The sequence below is a fragment of the Hypomesus transpacificus genome, unplaced genomic scaffold (genome assembly GCF_021917145.1).
Source record: "Hypomesus transpacificus isolate Combined female unplaced genomic scaffold, fHypTra1 scaffold_94, whole genome shotgun sequence".
NCBI lineage: Eukaryota > Metazoa > Chordata > Actinopteri > Osmeriformes > Osmeridae > Hypomesus > Hypomesus transpacificus.
The window spans coordinates 737486-755848 of record NW_025814043.1 but is presented as its reverse complement, the minus strand read 5'-3'; positions in this window follow the sequence as shown (position 1 = coordinate 755848).

Genomic DNA, 18363 nt, shown 5'->3' with positions numbered 1-18363 from the left:
AAAAATGTTTTGGCAGTAATTAAGGTTACAGCTTCAGAAAAAAAAAAAATCTATGTGCAATGCATAATAGACTTTCCTTGACATGAATAATTTGAATATACAAGATGTATCTTAAAAATGTAAGTTGTAATGTACTTTAAAAGTATTTTGACTGTTTTTGCTGTATAATAAAAGAAAACGTACATCCTACTCCAGAAGAAATGTATACCATTTTTTGTTTCTAAGCATACGTCTTATAATAATATCAAAAGTGAACTATTTTCAAAGCATACTTAAAAGTATATCAAAAGTGAACAATTTTCTAACAGCTTTACTCACTAAAAGTGTACTATCCATTTTTAGAACACTTATAGTATACTTTAATATACTTTTTTTTAAGGGCAGGTGAGGCATATTTTGCCTAGGCCTATACGCTCGTGATTGTAGCCTCTACGTCACCTTGGTTTGAATCATATTCGACATGATACAAAGTATATATCAGTTGTTGCCTATTTCAACCTGTTACCCCAACCAAATGCTTTTTCATCACAGAATGATGATGATGATTACGATGACGAAGAGACATCGACTGCTGCAGCAGAAATGGATGCAAAGACTTATATATGGTAGCTACTGGTAGTTCTGTCCCCGTGTGGGCTTACTTTTATTTACAGGCTTGTGTGGAATTGTCAGTTACACTGACATTATGAGAATAATGAATATAAAAATGATTTGCACGTTCTGATCCTGTTGGATAAAGCATGGATGCTGTAAACAGGGAGATGTTTATTTAATGGGAGGTGAATTCTGCATGTGGAACTTTGACATTTAATGTAATCTCATTTATTCCCAGTTGCAAGTAAATGAGTTGTACAAACTGCATCTCATGTAGAAAGTGCAAAGATATGGTGTAGGCCTACTACAAAAATAAAGGCTAATCTTGAAAAAGATTTACTCGAACACCAGTTACTGGAGGCCGCATGGTCAAGTGATGTTAATTGTAGGAACAACAGCCAATGGTACCAATGGTTGAATTTGCAGAATTTCTTTTTTGACCAAGACATGGTGTACTTAGGGCAGAAGAATAAAGGTTGATCTTGTAAGGCTAGCAACCTGCCCCCACCTCTCATGTGGTAAAATGTAGCATTGCTAGTCATGTTGATAAGTAAGGGTCAAGATTGTGGTGTGATTGGTTTTGTATATAAAAGCATTGTTCTGTGGATTTCTGATCCCTGAGACCTTCTCCTCAGCTCTGGCTTGTCCTACTCCTCCTTCCTCACCTCTTGCTTCTCTATCTCTGGTTTAAAATAATCATGGTAGAGAAGGTAAGCGTTAACCTTCATTGATTTCATTCGGTTGCAATATGATTATATGTAGGGGTGGGCGATATGACCAGAAGGTTATATCAAGGTATTTTATATCACGGTTACGGTATATATCACGCTATAGTAATTGTTCTGTAAATATGTAAAACAAGACGTTACTGGCTATTATTTAAAGGCAACGACAGTACAAGTGTTCCGATTGGCTGATGCGCAGTCATGCAATCCGCGTGGTGACCTACTCACAGCTCAATATACACAGCTCAATACAAAACAATACAGATCCGTAATGCCCTCAGATGAAAATTTCAAAATGAGCGAAAGCGACCAGTCTGAGTTTTACTATCCATATCTAACTTCGGTTTCGGCGTATCAACCTCGTTAAAGCTCGGTCGATACTATAAAGCCTCAGTTTGATATTTACCGGCATGACCTCACTCTCAGTTAATAAGAAGTCAACTTTCACTAGTCATCCTAGATCAAGAATGCTAGCAACGCCACCAGTGTAATTTTACAACAATAATTTTACAGCACAACATAAAACTTGAACAACAAATTGAATTAGTTTCTTGCAGAATGGGTCATCAAATATATAATTATTTAGCATTGGCATGAATTAGGGCTGGGCTATATGGGTAAAAAATTAGCGATATAGATATTTATATTTCCATTCGATAACAATAATTAAGACATTAAGACACTTAATGTGTGTGCGTTTGTGTGTGTGTGTGCACCAAAGAGCAGTGGTCTGTCACAGTATTTTCCTGGCACCTCATTGCTGGTGAGAACTGGGAGCATATCATGACAAACTGACTAAGGTCAAAGACTTGCTTATACAGCTTTGGGTCGATGGGCTGACTTGTGAACATGTCAGCAGCAAAAATAAAGGTTAGGAAGAGAATGCTTTGACATGCTTTTCTGAAAATGTTTTTTTAGCAAGATTTTCACTAAAGCTAAAGAAGACATTATTCATTCACTCCTCTCTTCTCATTGTTTAAATTATCTTCACTCCTCTCCAAACACTAACACCACCTATGCAGACACCAACACTGCCTATTTGGAACCATTCAAAACCCCATATTATTTAGGTATCCATGACTTTTTGTTGTATTCCTCACACATACCAATAGGTCAGAACATACCATAATATGACTCATAATCAAGGGTTTCCTTACAAAGATTCTTGCCTGTGTGATACCTGACCGTGGAACTATGGTGCAAGAGCACATAAGCAAACTCTGAGCCCAATATTTATGAACTGGCATTTAGATGAAAAGAAAGGAGTGTTTTGCTGTGTGCAACATCAGGAGGATCTGTTCCCTCATGACTGTTTACTCCACCAAGCTGCTTGTGCCAGCAACAGTTCTCCATTGTGTAGGCTACTGTGTCATGCACCCTCTGCATATTGTCCAAAATGCAGTTGTTCAAATCATACCAACCTGGTAAAACCATTGATCTAAGCCAGGGGTGGGGAACCTTTTTCCTGCCAAGGGCCATTTGGATATTTATTAAATCATTCGGGGGCCGTATAGAATTATCAACTTAAAAATGTGTCTGCTATCTTTGGTCAAACATTTAATTAACTCACCCCTAATGTAATGGCTGGAACTGCTTTTCTTTGGTGAGGTTTGTGATGTTAGCTGGCAGGGCCAGATGCAGCCTGCTTTGACTGGGGCTGCAGTGAACATTTCTGGGGAGTTGTCATGATTACAGACAGGGATCATATTCACATTTGCTTGTCCATGTGTTACAGTTGAAATGTGACATATGTTCTACTCTGTAACACCCCAATTAGCAATATGTACCTGACACCCCCCCTTAAATACTCACCCCTCCAACCCCCCCTGTCTCTCCCGGTCCATTTGGTTGTATTTATGTCTGGGCATGTCACCCAGTCTCATTGACATGGCTAGAGACTATGGAGGTGAGTGACCAGTCAATCTTAACAAGACCTGCATGAGGTAGGAGTGGCCTCACGGGGGCTGAACTTGCTTAGAAAATAAGATTGATGACGGCATAATTCTATTCTAATTGGGCCTGAATGTTCTAATTTCCTATCTGCTCCTTTCTGGTCTGACAACATGAACAACATTCCACAGTTGGAGAAAGAACAGCGGCCACCTTAATGAAGGGAAGGCCTCAGCGATTGATCAGACGAAACACAGTCTCCATTCATCATGTTTACAAACCTACACCCCTCCTTCTACACACCCTCATTTCATTTATTTTCAAATCATCCTTATTTTTGATCACTCTCCTCTCTCGCAGTGCTGTCACCCAGGAAGGGAGCTCATCAGGTCTGGGTGGAGCTGGTCTACTAGTCTACTCTGCTCTGGTGTGGTGGTCAGGTTTGCTCTGGTGTGGTCGGCTTCTCCGTTACATTGTACTCTACTTTGTTCTACTCTACTGTGCTCGTTCGACTCTACTCTAGTCGACTGTCCTCCACTGCTTGAGGGTGGAGGAAACCTTTGGTTCTTCACGCTCCACTTGGCCTTCCGCTGTCTAAAGCACTTAATGTTGCTGCTGGGAGGCTACTGTGGTAGGGCCCAGGGTCTGGCCGAAGCATCCATTGTCTCCAGATTTCCTCTTGTTAACACCCTTGGCCTCTCATTGTCGCCACCCCTGCCCTCCTTGATTGTCAGATCGGCTCTAGTACAATTCTCCAGCATACCAAGCCCCCTTCACAACCCCCCAGCTCTCTCCTTTGCGGATCACTAAACAGGACAATTGCTCTATCCATCTTTTCATTGTGGGCCATTGTAGAGCCACCCTGGGTTGATAAAGGTTTTCTTTCAGTGGGAAAGCTTTTCTCCTTTTATCTGCTCCTGTTTTTAGCTACTGGAGAAGGGGGGGGGGGGGTGTCAAAAGAGACACACCATGTGTCTCTTGGGAAGCCCTTATCCTTTTCTTTATGCACAGACTTAACAGCCATGACATAAGGTGCATTCACAACTTCAAAGCAACTGAGCCACCATAGACACTGTATCTATGCATATATGCATATATCTAAATATCTATGTAAGTATCAGGCACAGTATGGGACAGGAGCATTATTACAATGTTCCTGTGGGATATGACAATAGTATACTATGCATTTTTTAGTGGTTGATGATTTTATTCATCACTTTTCAGAGCTTCACAGATCAATTTATAGAATACTGAATTCAGAAAACTGTTATTATGTCTATCCTACATTCTTTTGAAGAAGGAAGCACACATTGTTGCTGACAAGCTGGCTATCGTGGAATTAGTGTTGTCATTTTCTGGTAGAGCAGGCATCCACACATTATATTGTCAATAGCATTGACGCTAACAAGCCATCCACTCACTATAAGGGTCCAAGAGAGGAATGTGTGCTATCAGGTATCACTAGGTCTTTAGAGTAAAGTGATACAGCAGAAGTCTACATACTCACCACCCCCATCTCCTCTAAATACCTATTTTGTTGCAATGTTCTCAGGCTTGTAGGGAAAGTGTATGGAAAAATAGCAGGGCTCAACCATCCACAACCATGGCTCTAAACTGACAAGTGCTAATGCAGAATGGATCTCATTGGAAAATGATCTCCAGTCCAGAATCTACACCTTCTATATCACCACTTCAGGAGGGTATCCGGCGAGCGTTTTTGGAGGATTGTGTTCTTGTCTTCTCTGAGGGTTTAAGTTGTTTATCAGTATTTATATGTGGGCATTTGTGAAGTTGTTTATGACATTGCTTATAAAAAGGGCTATAGGAATACATTTACATTATATTTATGCATTTAGCTGACGCTTTTATCTAAAGAGTCTTACAAAAGAGCATTGGTCACTGATCATAACAACGAGATAGTCCCAAACATTGCGCGCTGTCAAAACATAAAGCATACATCGTGAGAAACCAAATAAAAGTGCCAAAGGGAAGAACCACAAGAGCATGCAGTCAAACAAGTTACAATTAAACAACATGAAACTCAAAAAGTGCAAGAGTATACCTGTAGAAAAACGATCAACAGTAAAATATTTCACCGCGAGTACAATAATTTAACCGTTACAACTAACCAACAAGAGCAACAAGTCTCTCAATAAGAGTAATTTTGATCCTGGAGGAAACTAAAGGCCAATTTATACTTCTGCGTTTTTATGGACAAGCACACACGCCTTCTCCGTCAAGGAACTCCCTCTCCGTGCCCTCTCCGAACCCCTCGGGGAGTTTTACGTGCACCTCCTGGTTTTCCTGACTATCCATCACAGTCCGTCATTTTACGGGTACCCCTTGGCTGTGATTGGTCTGAATTAAGAACCGCTTGCGTCAGGGTGGGGGGCGGAGTTGCCGTGACCAACAAGAGAACAGAATCCTTAGAACGCCATTGTTGTAAGTTTTTACAATTCATATTTCAGCTAAACAGTACATGTAAATCAGCATCTGAATTACTGTTTTTTTACAATCGCTATGACAGTTTTTTCAATACCTTTAACAAGTTTCCGAAACTTTTAACACAGTTAGCACAACATCCTGTTGGCTATACAATTAACACATTTCTTGTTGCTTTGACACAAAATGCATAGAGTAAACACAAATGTTAAATGTTTGAACTCAACCAGGTTCAACCAAGCCCAAAACAATCGATTTTTACGGACCAATTTACCAATGCTTTAACACTGTATGTCAGAACATATAACACAATGGTCAAAAACAAGCGAAGCAGGTTCATGCAGGGGGACGCGACACCTAGCGCGTCACAGCAATCGTCATCACGCGTCAAGGCACACCCTCCTAATAGGGCGGAGTATATAGCAGGGATCCCAGCTCCTGCATTGCTAGTGCGACAGACACTCTCGGTCTCCTGCGGCCTCCACCTCCCCGGCCTCCCCCCTTTTGTCTGGTTCTTCTTTTTCTTCTTCCTCAGGGGGAATGCGTCGCTGCTCTCAGGAGACGGTGTCTCAGTTGGGTGCGGCAGGGAGCCGCTGCGAGCACAACCATACGCCAAATCAAATATTACAATGATGTATTGTAACGTGTGTAATAAAGTATCAGTAACATGACTCCTGCCTGAACCTAATTTATTGGCTAAAGTCAAAGTGAACAGCTGTTCATATTGTGAATTGAAACACAAATATATCCCCTGTATTTTGTTCCATTGCTACTGAGAAAAAGCTGGTTGAAGTTATGCAAATACTATAAATTACAGTTGATTCCCAACTAGGAAACACTATGGTGTTGAGGTTCGTTCAATCGCATTACTATATGGTATATATACTACAAAGTGGAGCTCTTCGTGCTGATCTTATTGTGAAAACAATATAGAGCAACACGAAGAAAGTAAGAATACAGTAATACCTGCACGAAGGAGAGGAAGACAAGTACCAGGACAAGGGAGAGGAGTTAGAATGTGTGGTGGCGCTCAAAGAGCCAGAGCTAGGGTAATACTGTAAATGGCAGCTGTATTGCATGTTTCTTGCAGTAATGTCCTGTTGCAAATGAAGCCTTTACTGCAGCAATTATGTTTGAGTCTGTTATTTTATATGGAACTTGGCGTCTGAAATAAAGATTTATATATATATACACATATATGTATATATATCAATGTTTCAGGATTTGTATAACTTTTTTAGCCTGGCTGCCAGCCCAACTTCTCCCCGCCCAAAAGAAAATTTTGTCGGGAAGTTGGGTCTGGAGGGTCTCGTATTGGGGACCAACTACAGAAAACCAGAATCTGGGCGAACCAATGAAATTGCCAGGGCGGGCTTTATACGATGATGGACAGATGATCAACAGTAACGTAATCACCCACGTCACAAAACAGCGCTTAAGTTGAATTCGTTTTGAACAAACATGGCTACCGCTGGAGATCTGGAATGTTATGTCTGCTATCGAGTCTGTTTTAGAAGACATCGACAGCGCATTAATTTTGAAAGAGGAACAGAGAGACGCAATCAAGGCATTTGTCGATGGAAAATCTGTTTTTGCCGTCCTTCCTACGGATTCGGTAAAAGTTTAATTTATCAGCTGGCCCTGATGGTCGCGAAGAAGATGGGACACAATGAAAACCTAGTGGCCATTGTGGTTTCTCCTTTTCTTTTGTGGAGTTGTAATCCTAAACGGAGAACTTGTTCGTATATGCATTGCCCTTTATTGTTTCGCTCAAAAAGGTTGACTGTGTGAACAAGTACTCCCCTTACCCTTAAATTAATTTTACAACACTGGCAAAAATCGTTTGTAATCATTCTTCAAGCATACTTCAAGTCTACTTATAGTTCAGTTCTGTTGACAACAACTATGCGGTGCTTAACATATGTCACATACTCTGTTGCTCTGATTGGTTGTAGATCTATCCAATTGAGCAAAGGCATTTGTTTTCCAGGCTCGTTTGAAACACACCCTGTAGTCAAAGCCCAACGGAGAGTTCTCAGACTCATATTCTGACTAGAATTATGAGTATGACAACGTCAGGCTATAACTTTTTACCATTGCATACAAAATCGGAAATGCAATACCAAAAAGATCAGCTTTTGTTAAGAGATCCACAAGATCCAAGATCCACAAGGCCTTTGCTAGAGACTAAGGAATGAGTGGGGGCTTGGTCAGCCCACACTCTCCTGAAATGTTGCGTGTGCGTCTTGCCAAGCCCGCGCGTGTGTAAGGGAAGGCTGAGTGTGTGAGGATTTGGAGCACGCGTGGGCAGGAGGAGGGGAGAGAGTATTTAGCCCAAAAGCTCTGAAATTAGCCAAGCATGTATATTTAAAATATTCACTAAAAATCTACTTTGTATTGTTTTTCCAATACAGTAACCGTACATTCTATAAAGCTACTCTGACATCGGTCATTCATTTTTTGTTCTGAATTTCTGCAGCAAAAGAAACAAAATGCATACATTTACTTAACCGAACAAAACAAAAATGTAGAGGCTTCAAAAGAAATTGCATTGCAAAACACAATCTATAATCCTGAAAAGAGAACATGTGTTAGTGGTTGGTAGACATGGTGTCATGTTTAGTATATTTGTGTTATGACAATTAGTGTTTGAGTTTAGTTTAAAATGTGTGATTTTGAGCATGAAATTAACTGTTTTGCCAATTGTGTGTGGTTGGTGCGTTAAGAGTTAAGAAAACTTGTTTAAGGTATTGAAAAAACTGTCATAGCGATTGTAAAAAAAAAGTAAAATGTAACGAGAAATGGGCAGTGTAGTTGCTGAAAATGTGTTGCCGACGGAGTAGTATAAATTCAACCAATCCGTCCGACTCCATGCGTGCGTCTGTTCGTAACGGAGTCGGAGAAGTATAAATCGGCCTTAACATCAGGTCCAGCGAAGCATTTCTAAGTGCCGTTGTACTCCCGGAACAAATGCGTCTTGAGCCTTTTCTTGAAGGTGGGGAGACAGTCAGTGTCCCTGATGGAGGTGGGGAGTTGATGCCACCGTTGGGGGGCCAGACAGGAGAAGAGCTTGTGTTGGGACCGGGCGCTCTTGAGCGGTGGGACCACCAGACGGTTGTCAGAAGACGACCATAGGTGGCGGGTGGGGGTGTAAGGCTGGAGCATAGACTTGATGTAGTTGGGTGCAGTCCCGTACACTGCTCGGAAGGTCAGTACCAGAGTCTTGAATCTGATATGGGCCGTGATGGGAAGCCAGTGGAGGGAGATGAGGAGCGGGGTAACATGGGAGCGTCTGGGTAGATTGAAAACCAGACGGGCTGCCGCGTTCTGAATCCTCTGGAGAGGGCGGGTTGCGCATGCTGGGAGACCGGCGAGCAGCGAGTTGCAGTAGTCCAACTTTGAGAGGACAAGTGCTTGGACTAGCAGCTGAGTGGAATGCTCAGACAGGTATATCCTGATCTTCCGGATGTTGTAGAGGGTGAATCTACACGACCGGGAGACCGCAGCAATGTGGGCTGTGAGGGAGAGCTCGCCATCCATGGTCACCTCGAGGTTCCTGGCAGAGGATGATGGGGTCACGGTCGCAGATCCCAGGGTGATTGAGAGATCGGGGAGATGGAGGGTTTGGCCGGGATGATGAGGAGTTCTGTTTTGGCAAAATTCAGCTGGAGATGGTGCCTGGTAATCCAGGCAGAGATGTCTGTGAGGCAGGCCTCATTCCATCTGAGATCCCCAGATCAGTCGGGGGGAACGACAGGTACAGCTGCGTGTCGTCAGCGTAGCAGTGGTAGGAGAAGCCATGGGAGGTGATGATCGGTCCAAGTGAGGTGGTGTACAGGGAGAAGCTGTCTAATATTTATAAAGCCATTGTAAAAATGATCTCGCCTTGATGTGATTTTAAAGTAAATTACTAATATAAAACAAATAACAGACACAGGCAAATCCAACAGCTTGTAAGTGGGCCGGCCCTAGTGAGGTGGTGTACAGGGAGAAGAGGAGAGGTTCAAGGATGGAGCCCTGTGGGACACCAGTAGAGAGCTGGTAGGGGTCTGACACTTTATCTCCCAGGAGACCTGGTAGGATCTTCCCGACAGGTAGGATGAGATCCACTGAAGTGCAGTGCCAGTGATGCCCATCTCAGAAAGTCTGGCCAGCAGGATTTGATGGTTAACTGTATCAAATGCTGCAGAAAGGTCCAGTAGAATGATGACGGATGACCTCGAAGCCGCTCTGGCAGACTGGAGGGCAGTGGTGACTGACAGGAGAGCAGTTTCTGTGGAGTGGCCAGTCTTGAAGCCCGATTGGTTGGGGTCATACGAATACATTTTTATTTCATTTTTTTATTTAATTTTTTTCAGACGACAATGAACTTTTGTTTATGTAACAGAGGGTGTGACAGACAGTTGGTATATCTATGAGACACAGTGTGTGCATGTGTGCATTTGCATTCTCCATTAACCCTCTTCCCTAACACTTAATCCAGGCCACCCATGCTGTGAGGCCTTCTGGATGGAAGTGCTCCATCGTTACTCAAACCTTAATTGGATAATTGTTGCTGAGTTGTTTTTGTTCTGCTTCTATTAGCCTACTTTCACAACCACACGTTGGAACAAAATGTGCATAATCGTAATCAAGCTTTACAGTGAGCTGAGACTGTGGAATGTTCAGGAGGGAGGAGAGAAGGTTGGAAGATGGGAGGAAAGAGGGGAAGAAGGATGGGTGGTCCTCTCTCCCCTGCCCCCAGACTGTGCATCCACCATCTCCTACCTTATCTGTTATTATGCTAACTAGTCTAACTACTGAGGTCTCTTCATTGACAGTTCCTTAATCTAAAGCCCCAGTGTCCATATCGAGAGTTCTAAGGCCCTCTTTAGTAGCAAAACTAGGGTTATTGCAGTTCCCAGCCTCCAGTCTCTCTAGGCCCTAGCCACCAGCCTTGAGCCCCCCAGTCACCACACCCTACCCCTAGTCTTCTCTCCTCTTCCAGCCACCTCTCTGGGAGCTCTCTGCTCTATTCCAGGCCTCCTGGCTCTCCTGGCTCCCCACACCCCTGCCCCTTGGCCCTCTTGGTCCCAAGAGTATTCTAAAGGCCCTACTGCAGACACTTTTAGGCCTGGAAATTACTCTGAATAAACAGCTTCTAATCTCGGTCCTCCTGCTTAAAAGGAGATTGTTTCCACATTGCTACTGCTGAGGCGGAATCCCAGTGATCTGAGCCCACTGGCAGTGCCTGGATCTTTCAAAGGGAATTTCCTCAACAGCCGGAGTGAGCACAGACAATAGGTTGTGTTTGGGTTCTGCTGTGATTTGCTGTCCGGTTATGATGCTCTCAACATGGTGCATGACTCAGGTCATTTTGGAGACATGGAATGTGAGCACATACAGTAGCTGGGTGGGTGGGAAGCAGGCTCGGAAGGAGGAGTCTAATTCACATACTGATTTTACCTTCTTTTCCTGGGGCATTTTCTTCTTTTTATGTGCTAGGTGTATTTATGTTTTATTTTTGTGCTAATGTTTATTTACTGCTACTATAACAATATGTGCACGTCTGAAATGTAATTAACTAGTGTGATTCAACATGTCACAAGTATACAGAGCTGCAAAAGCTGCCAAAACAATCAGATAACAATGTGTCAGAACACAGTTTCAAAAACTTTGTTTTCAGTTCACTATATTTCCATTTATCTTGTCAGAAAGACCAAACGGATGAATTTCTTCAAAGGGCAGTGTTTCCGGTATCCATCCACTGGTGCCAGATTAATCATCATCAGGACTGAGCTTAAAGCCTGGTTGGGGAAAAAATAAGTTGCTTTCTACAGGCCACAGCAGAGTAAATGAGACAGAAGCCCAGCGAGTTTACAATTGCTGACACAATGAAAGAAGCTACAGAAAAACCCTTACCCTATGGGATACCAGTAGCATAACATCAATACACCGACACCGGCTTTGATATGTAAAATGGGAGACACATTGTCTGGGGATTCTGTTTATCATCGATAGATACTGTATTCTAGGGCTGGGCGATATGGGTAAAAGATTATCGATATAGATATTTATATTTCCATTCGATCCGTAGTAGTAGCAAAATAAGTCTCTTCCTCAACTTTTTCCCTACACTCGGCAAAAAGTTTAGGCAGCGTGGTGTGACAGAAATGTTTGCGGCCAGGGAGCACGTACCTTGAGTCAAGTAACTTAAGCTTTTTAAAACGTTGCTTTTTTATCAATACCTTGGCGCAAACTCTGCATGTTCCAACATGTGATTTTGCTTCAGGTGGTAAAAAAGGTATGTCGTATTATCGTTTGTTTACTACATAATTTGCACCGAAGATTGCTCTGCTATTTGTCAGATTTCAAAAAGCCAAACCACTTCCAAATAACTGAAGAAGACGAACCCTTTTGATCAATAATTCCTTTATTGGAAGTTGCTCCCTCGCCATGGCTATCGCTGGCACTGTTTTCGGCAATAAGTCTCATTTTCCTTAGTTAACATTAGCTACTCCACTTGAGGTGCTCAGTATATTTTAGCAAGCGTAGGCTACCATTTCTCCGCAACTTCCTGCTGCATCACAGGAATTAAATGGACTGCTGTTCCTAATTATTCTCTATCGACATTATCGATATTACTGAAAATGAATTAATGTTACGAGAAGTTTATTAAGGGAAGTCATTACTTCGATAAATCGATTAAAAAAGATATCGCCCAGCCCTACGGCGTATTACCAGGTTAAGTTGGAGTTAGGGTTAGTTGTGTTGATGGTTATTCATAGAGCACCTAAATATGCACCATAACCATGAGTGCTGTTTAGAAAGACATTTAATAATTAATATGTTAATTATTTAATAATGAATAACGAATAATTAAATGTATAATCTTTTACAGCTGTAGAACAAACCACCTCATAGCTCACCCATTGTGCACAGTGAGCAATAGGTGAGACCTACTGGACGTGCGCAGGACCTGGCTGGCCGCCAGTGACCCCTTTATAATGATTCAGGTCACACAGGGAGCATCCTACCATCTAAACATTGGCATTGTGTCCTGAAATACTGGTCCGTCCAGGCCTTTTCTCCTTTAAACACTTCTTTCATTTGAATCCTTTGACATCAGTAATGAGGGCCATTGGACTCGCCCCCTTTGAGTTAGCCATTTCTTTGGCTTGGAATCTCTTCAAGTATATTTGATCTACAGCCAAGGGGTCATGACGTTGTGGTCAACACACTGTGAGCAGTGGACATTAATCTTCAATTGCTGTTACAGGGTACTTTTCCACTCCCTATTGGGTTTTCCATTATGTGGACTGATTTATGGGGTTGTCAGACCTCTTCAAGCCCAGGAATTTACTTTCAGATGGAGATGGTAGAACAAGAGAGATATCAGAGAACCAGGAGGGCTGGTAGGACCAGGAGGGCAGGTAGGAGAGCAGGGGGGTCTGGTAGGACCAGAAGGGCTTGTAGGACCAGGAGGGCTTTTGGAAGAGCAGGAGGGCTGGTAGGACCAGGAGGGCTGGTAGGAGAGTAGAAGGATCTGGTTGGACCAGGAGGGCTGGTAGGACCAGGAGGGCTTTTGGGAGAGCAGGAGGGCTGGTAGGAGACCTGGAGGGCTGGTGGGACCAGGAGGGCCTCAACATGTCTTCTCTACAAACAGAGGTATGTTACAGTGCTTCCTGAACAGACACAGTGCCCTCCTACATCTGGGTAGTATGCTCTTGTGTGGACTACAGTTTCCAAATGTTCCTGTCTGTGTTGTACTCACACACTGTCACCCAAGTTTCTACTATTTCTGAATCAAAACTATTGTCTGATGTTTTAGTAATTTAGCAGATTTTTTTATGTAAGCGGCTGACAACGGTTCATCCAGTCATATAATACAGAAGTACTCCCAATAACCAACAGTGTGCCTGCAGCTTACTGTAGACTGCAGGGGTAAAGGTGGATGGCCTGTTAAACAACAACCACACAATCTCTTTCTTTATGCCCCCCCACACACACACACTTTTATTCTTTCTCTCTCTCTCACTGGCTCATTCTCACGTTTGGTTGTCAATGACAACATGGAAAACAGCCACCCCAACAGCCAATCGTCTCGCAGCACCTCTGCAGGTAGGAGAGTGGCAGAGACAGGATAGGGCCGTGGGAACACCACCTTCCTGATCTTCTAAACCCACAGTGAAAGGGAACCGACAGAAGGGTATGGTCTTGGTCCATACCTGCCTGTTGCTCATATGTGTCAGCAGACCAGGAAATTACTTAAGAATTCTGGAATTCTGTGTTCCAATGGTTACTCCGTTAAGATGGTGGAATACTGTTGTGAAGAGTTCAAAATTCTCCAGCATTAAAACCAAGTTAGAACTTAGGTGAGGGAGATACACTGTCTCAATGTTTAGACCCTTACTAAATGTGTGACACTACAGCCAAATTGTACAGCTAAATAACTAAGTGTGAGTGTGAGAGTGAGAGAGAAAGGGCTTTTAGCTGTGTGTGTGTACATGTGTTTGACTTTGAGTGTGTGTTTGTCACGTGCATTTAGATATTTGTGTGTTTGCATGTGTTACTATTATAGCCATTGCAGCAGTGAAACATACGGTGGCCCTGAAGTGCAAATGACACCCCCTAATATGAGTACATCCCCCAATTGAAAATACTCCCCCCCAATACGAGTCAACTCCCCCCAAATCGGATGACGTTCACCTCCCCCCAATACAAAAACGCGCTCCCCAAATGGAAAACGACATTACATTAACTCAAAAACACATTACATTAACTCTGAACGGAAAGGGTAGGTACTACACTTTAGCGCTGATTGGATGCAGTAGGCTAACTAACAATAAATATGAAATTGATTGACAGAAGTACAAAATGCAATAGCCTGTTACGTGCACCAGAACATTTGTTTGGCTATCGAAGAATGAGGCAAATAGTAGGCTACTTTGGCAAAAGTATTTCGTGTTAAATGTAAAAATCGATAGCCAAACAACTATCCTGGTCCACGTTACTCTGTCATTGTGGCATTTCGTTCTTCTGTAGTGGACTATTAGTTTTTTCTTCTGAAAAGTCCTGCTTCCTTCAACTGTGTTTTTAGCGTGCGCATGGGCAACTTATATTGTAGAACGTTAACAGCATATCTGAGATTATTTCATAGGAATGACCCTGATTAAAATAAAGAGTAGTGTCATGACTCTGAATTGTAAACATTAATGTTTCCTCTTTCCTTCCAACCAAAACGATCAAGTTCAAGCGCTATTTGGATGCAGTAGGCTAACTAACAAGAAATAAGAAATTGATCGACAGAAGTACAAAATGCAATAGCCTGACAGAGTTACGTGCACCAGGACATTTATTTGGGTATCGAAGCATGTAGCATAGGCTACGTATGCAAAAGCATAAATTGCGTGTTAAATGTAAACATCAATAGCCAAACAACTAGTCCACGTAACTCTGTCATTATCATGAACTTGATCGTTTTGGTTGGAAGGAAAGAGGAAACATTAATGTTTACAATTCAGAGTCATGACACTACTCTTTATTTTAATCAGGGTCATTCCTATGAAATAATCTCAGATATGCTGTTAACGTTCTACAATATAAGTTGCCCATGCGCACACTAAAAACACAGTTGAAGGAAGCAGGACTTTTCAGAAGAAAAAACTAATAGTCCACTACAGAAGAACGAAATGCCACAATGACAGAGTAACGTGGACCAGGATAGTTGTTTGGCTATCGATTTTTACATTTAACACGAAATACTTTTGCCAAAGTAGCCTACTATTTGCCTCATTCTTCGAAAGCCAAACAAATGTTCTGGTGCACGTAACTCTGCCAGGCTATTGCATTTTGTACTTCTGTCAATCAATTTCATATTTATTGTTAGTTAGCCTACTGCATCCAATCAGCGCTAAAGTGTAGTACCTACCCTTTCCGTTCAGAGTTAATGTAATGTGTTTTTGAGTTAATGTAATGTCGTTTTCCATTTAGGGGAGCGTGTTTTTGTATTGGGGGGAGGTGAACAAGTCATCCGATTTGGGGGGAGTTGACTCGTATTGGGCGGGAGCGTGTTTTTGTATGGGGGGAGGTGAACAAGTCATCCGATTTGGGGGGAGTTGACTCTTATTGGGGGGGAGTATTTTCAATTGGGGGATGTACTCATATTATGGGGTGTCATTTGCACTTCAGGGCCACCGTAGAAACACCACATATTTGTAAACATTTGTGTCACTGCAATACTCACCTCTGCTCTTAATGCGCTGCTCCCCGGCTGCAATGCAGGGGTAAGGAGAATGACATAACACACATTTCAAGCAATACATGCTGCGCGGAACTGACATATACATTTATTTCTCTAAAATAGTTCTGAGTAGCCTGTTGTGACTGGTACCTGCCTTTTAAAATATCACCTGGTATACACAATGTCTGGGATTCGGTTCAAGTGCATTTCCATATAGAAGTCCTGTTTATGGCAGTATTAAACATTACATAGCATTTATGTTTTGTATTATCAGAGCATGAACAAACAAGAACAGAACACACTTGTTGAATGCACAAGCAAGTGGCGGTAACCGTCTTACTGTAGGCAGTGCCGCTGCTAGACATTTTGGTGCCCTAAGCATAATTCCTTTATGATGCCCCTTCTCCCCCGTTTTTGCCAGTTTAACTTTTTATTACCAAACATAACTCAATACCACAATGTAACACCTATTGAGAGGTGGTGGTTCTTTGCTGTGGATCTGTCCCTAAACAGCTGGTTGAGGGTGGTTGATCAGGGCTTGGCAGGGACGGACTGGGAGTAAAAATAGGCCCTGGACTCTGATCCAGGCCGGTCCACCAGAACCGGCCCCCGTATACGCCACCACAGCTGCCCTGCCAATGCATCCACATTCTGTGTTAGATGTGATGCTAGATATAAAGGACCCGACTTAATGCCAGCGCTTAAAGCATTTTTGGCCTTTATTTGAGCGCAAAATCGTTTTTTGAGCTCCATGTAAAATAACACAGCCGTTTTTCAATTGGTAAAACCTTGTCTAGTGAAGGTGATGTTTTTTTGTCTCATAATTTTTCAGCCCCACCCTTACGTTTTTTTGCCTGGTTTTCCAAATTATAAACATTTAAAACTGAAAGCATGCAGCCAAGGAGCTCTCCACCTTTATTACTCATTTAAAAACGATTTGATAAATCAAATATAAAATCATCATAGAATGTAAAGTAAAGTAACAGCTAGCTGGCGTCAGTTACTTGTAAAATGCATAGATAATGTTTAACAGTAAAATCTTTTAGCTTGCACCTAACATATTTGAGTGTGCTAACATTTGCAATAACGTCAGCTAGTTTGAGTTGTATGCATAGGCTAACCATTAAATTCAGGACATTTCCCTATTTAACAATGATTAAACATGGACTTACCTGAAAGTGATGCACGGGCATCATCTCACAGTTTCTTTCTTAATTCTTCCCCTGACTCCTGTTGTCTTTTTGAGGCAATTTTCGAAAAGTTGACCTAGCCTACTGTAAAAGTTTGTCAGGCCACTGCGATAAGGGCACCCATGGCGAGGTTGGGAATTGAGTGTGTATTTGTTTGTTTGTTTGTTTTTGAGCAAATTAAATATATCTCTCGTTCCGCCTGTTTTGTGATATACATGTCAAAAAGGTGCCTTATATTTCTATCCTGAAATAATATCGGCATTATAATTATTATGATTTTTTAGTTGGCTATTTTTTGGTGCCCTACGCACAGTGCGTAGTGCACGTTATGGGAGCGGCGTGACTGACCGTAGGCTAATTCTTTGACTAAACACAAACAAAAATGTTAAGTTGGGTAAAGTTACTGTGGCTACAGCAAGGGTGTATTTTTTTTTTTTACATTTTTCTTTTTCTAGTAGTCATCATGAAACGAGGAAGGTACATTGCAGCTTTTTTTGCCCCAGTAAATAAAAAAGTGAGAAACATATCAAGGTATTGAGAGAGCTGAGGAGCTGGAAGAGGGAGAGCCACAGCCGTTTGTATGATTTTAATGTAAAGCTAAATTAAAGTATTTAATGTTTAAATATCATTTGTTTCCGTTTTTTATGTGCCCCTCTAATTAAACACTGGCCCCCCCTTGACCCACCCAGTAAAATGTGTCTAGAACCGCCACTGTCTTGAATTGCTTAAATGTATAATGCTGCTAGTACACCACAGCACGTTACATTGCTTGCTGTGCAACAATATTACTCATAGAAATAATAAAGAGTAGAAGCCGCATTGACCAGTATTGCCTACTGGCGCTGACAAGCTGTGGGGCCGCCATCTGGCAACCGCTCCACTCAGTGTAATCTATTTGGCTGGGGCAACGAGCTGTCAGCGCATTTAATTAATCATACGAAACTGGATACCAAACTGATTTTCGTGCGGTTTGCTTTGCTTCAAAGGTCATACATGTAGCTATGATACAGGACATGGTTAATTTTTTCACAAAATACAACCAATAGTATGGTAATGTTCAATCTTACTTGTGAAAAGTAATCCCCCAAGCCCTGTTTGCGATTGTCTGCCGATTTGAGTAGGAACATGCAGCACAGTGCTGGCATCTTATTTATTCTGATGCTACGCAACTAGGAATTTGCCCTGTCCAAGATGGCGCCCAGCAGCCAGTGCGCCATCTAGTCTTTATTATGTCTATCGTCTTACTAGCACATCTATGCACTTCGTATCTATGCGTCATTGCTAACGTGTGCTGACGTTG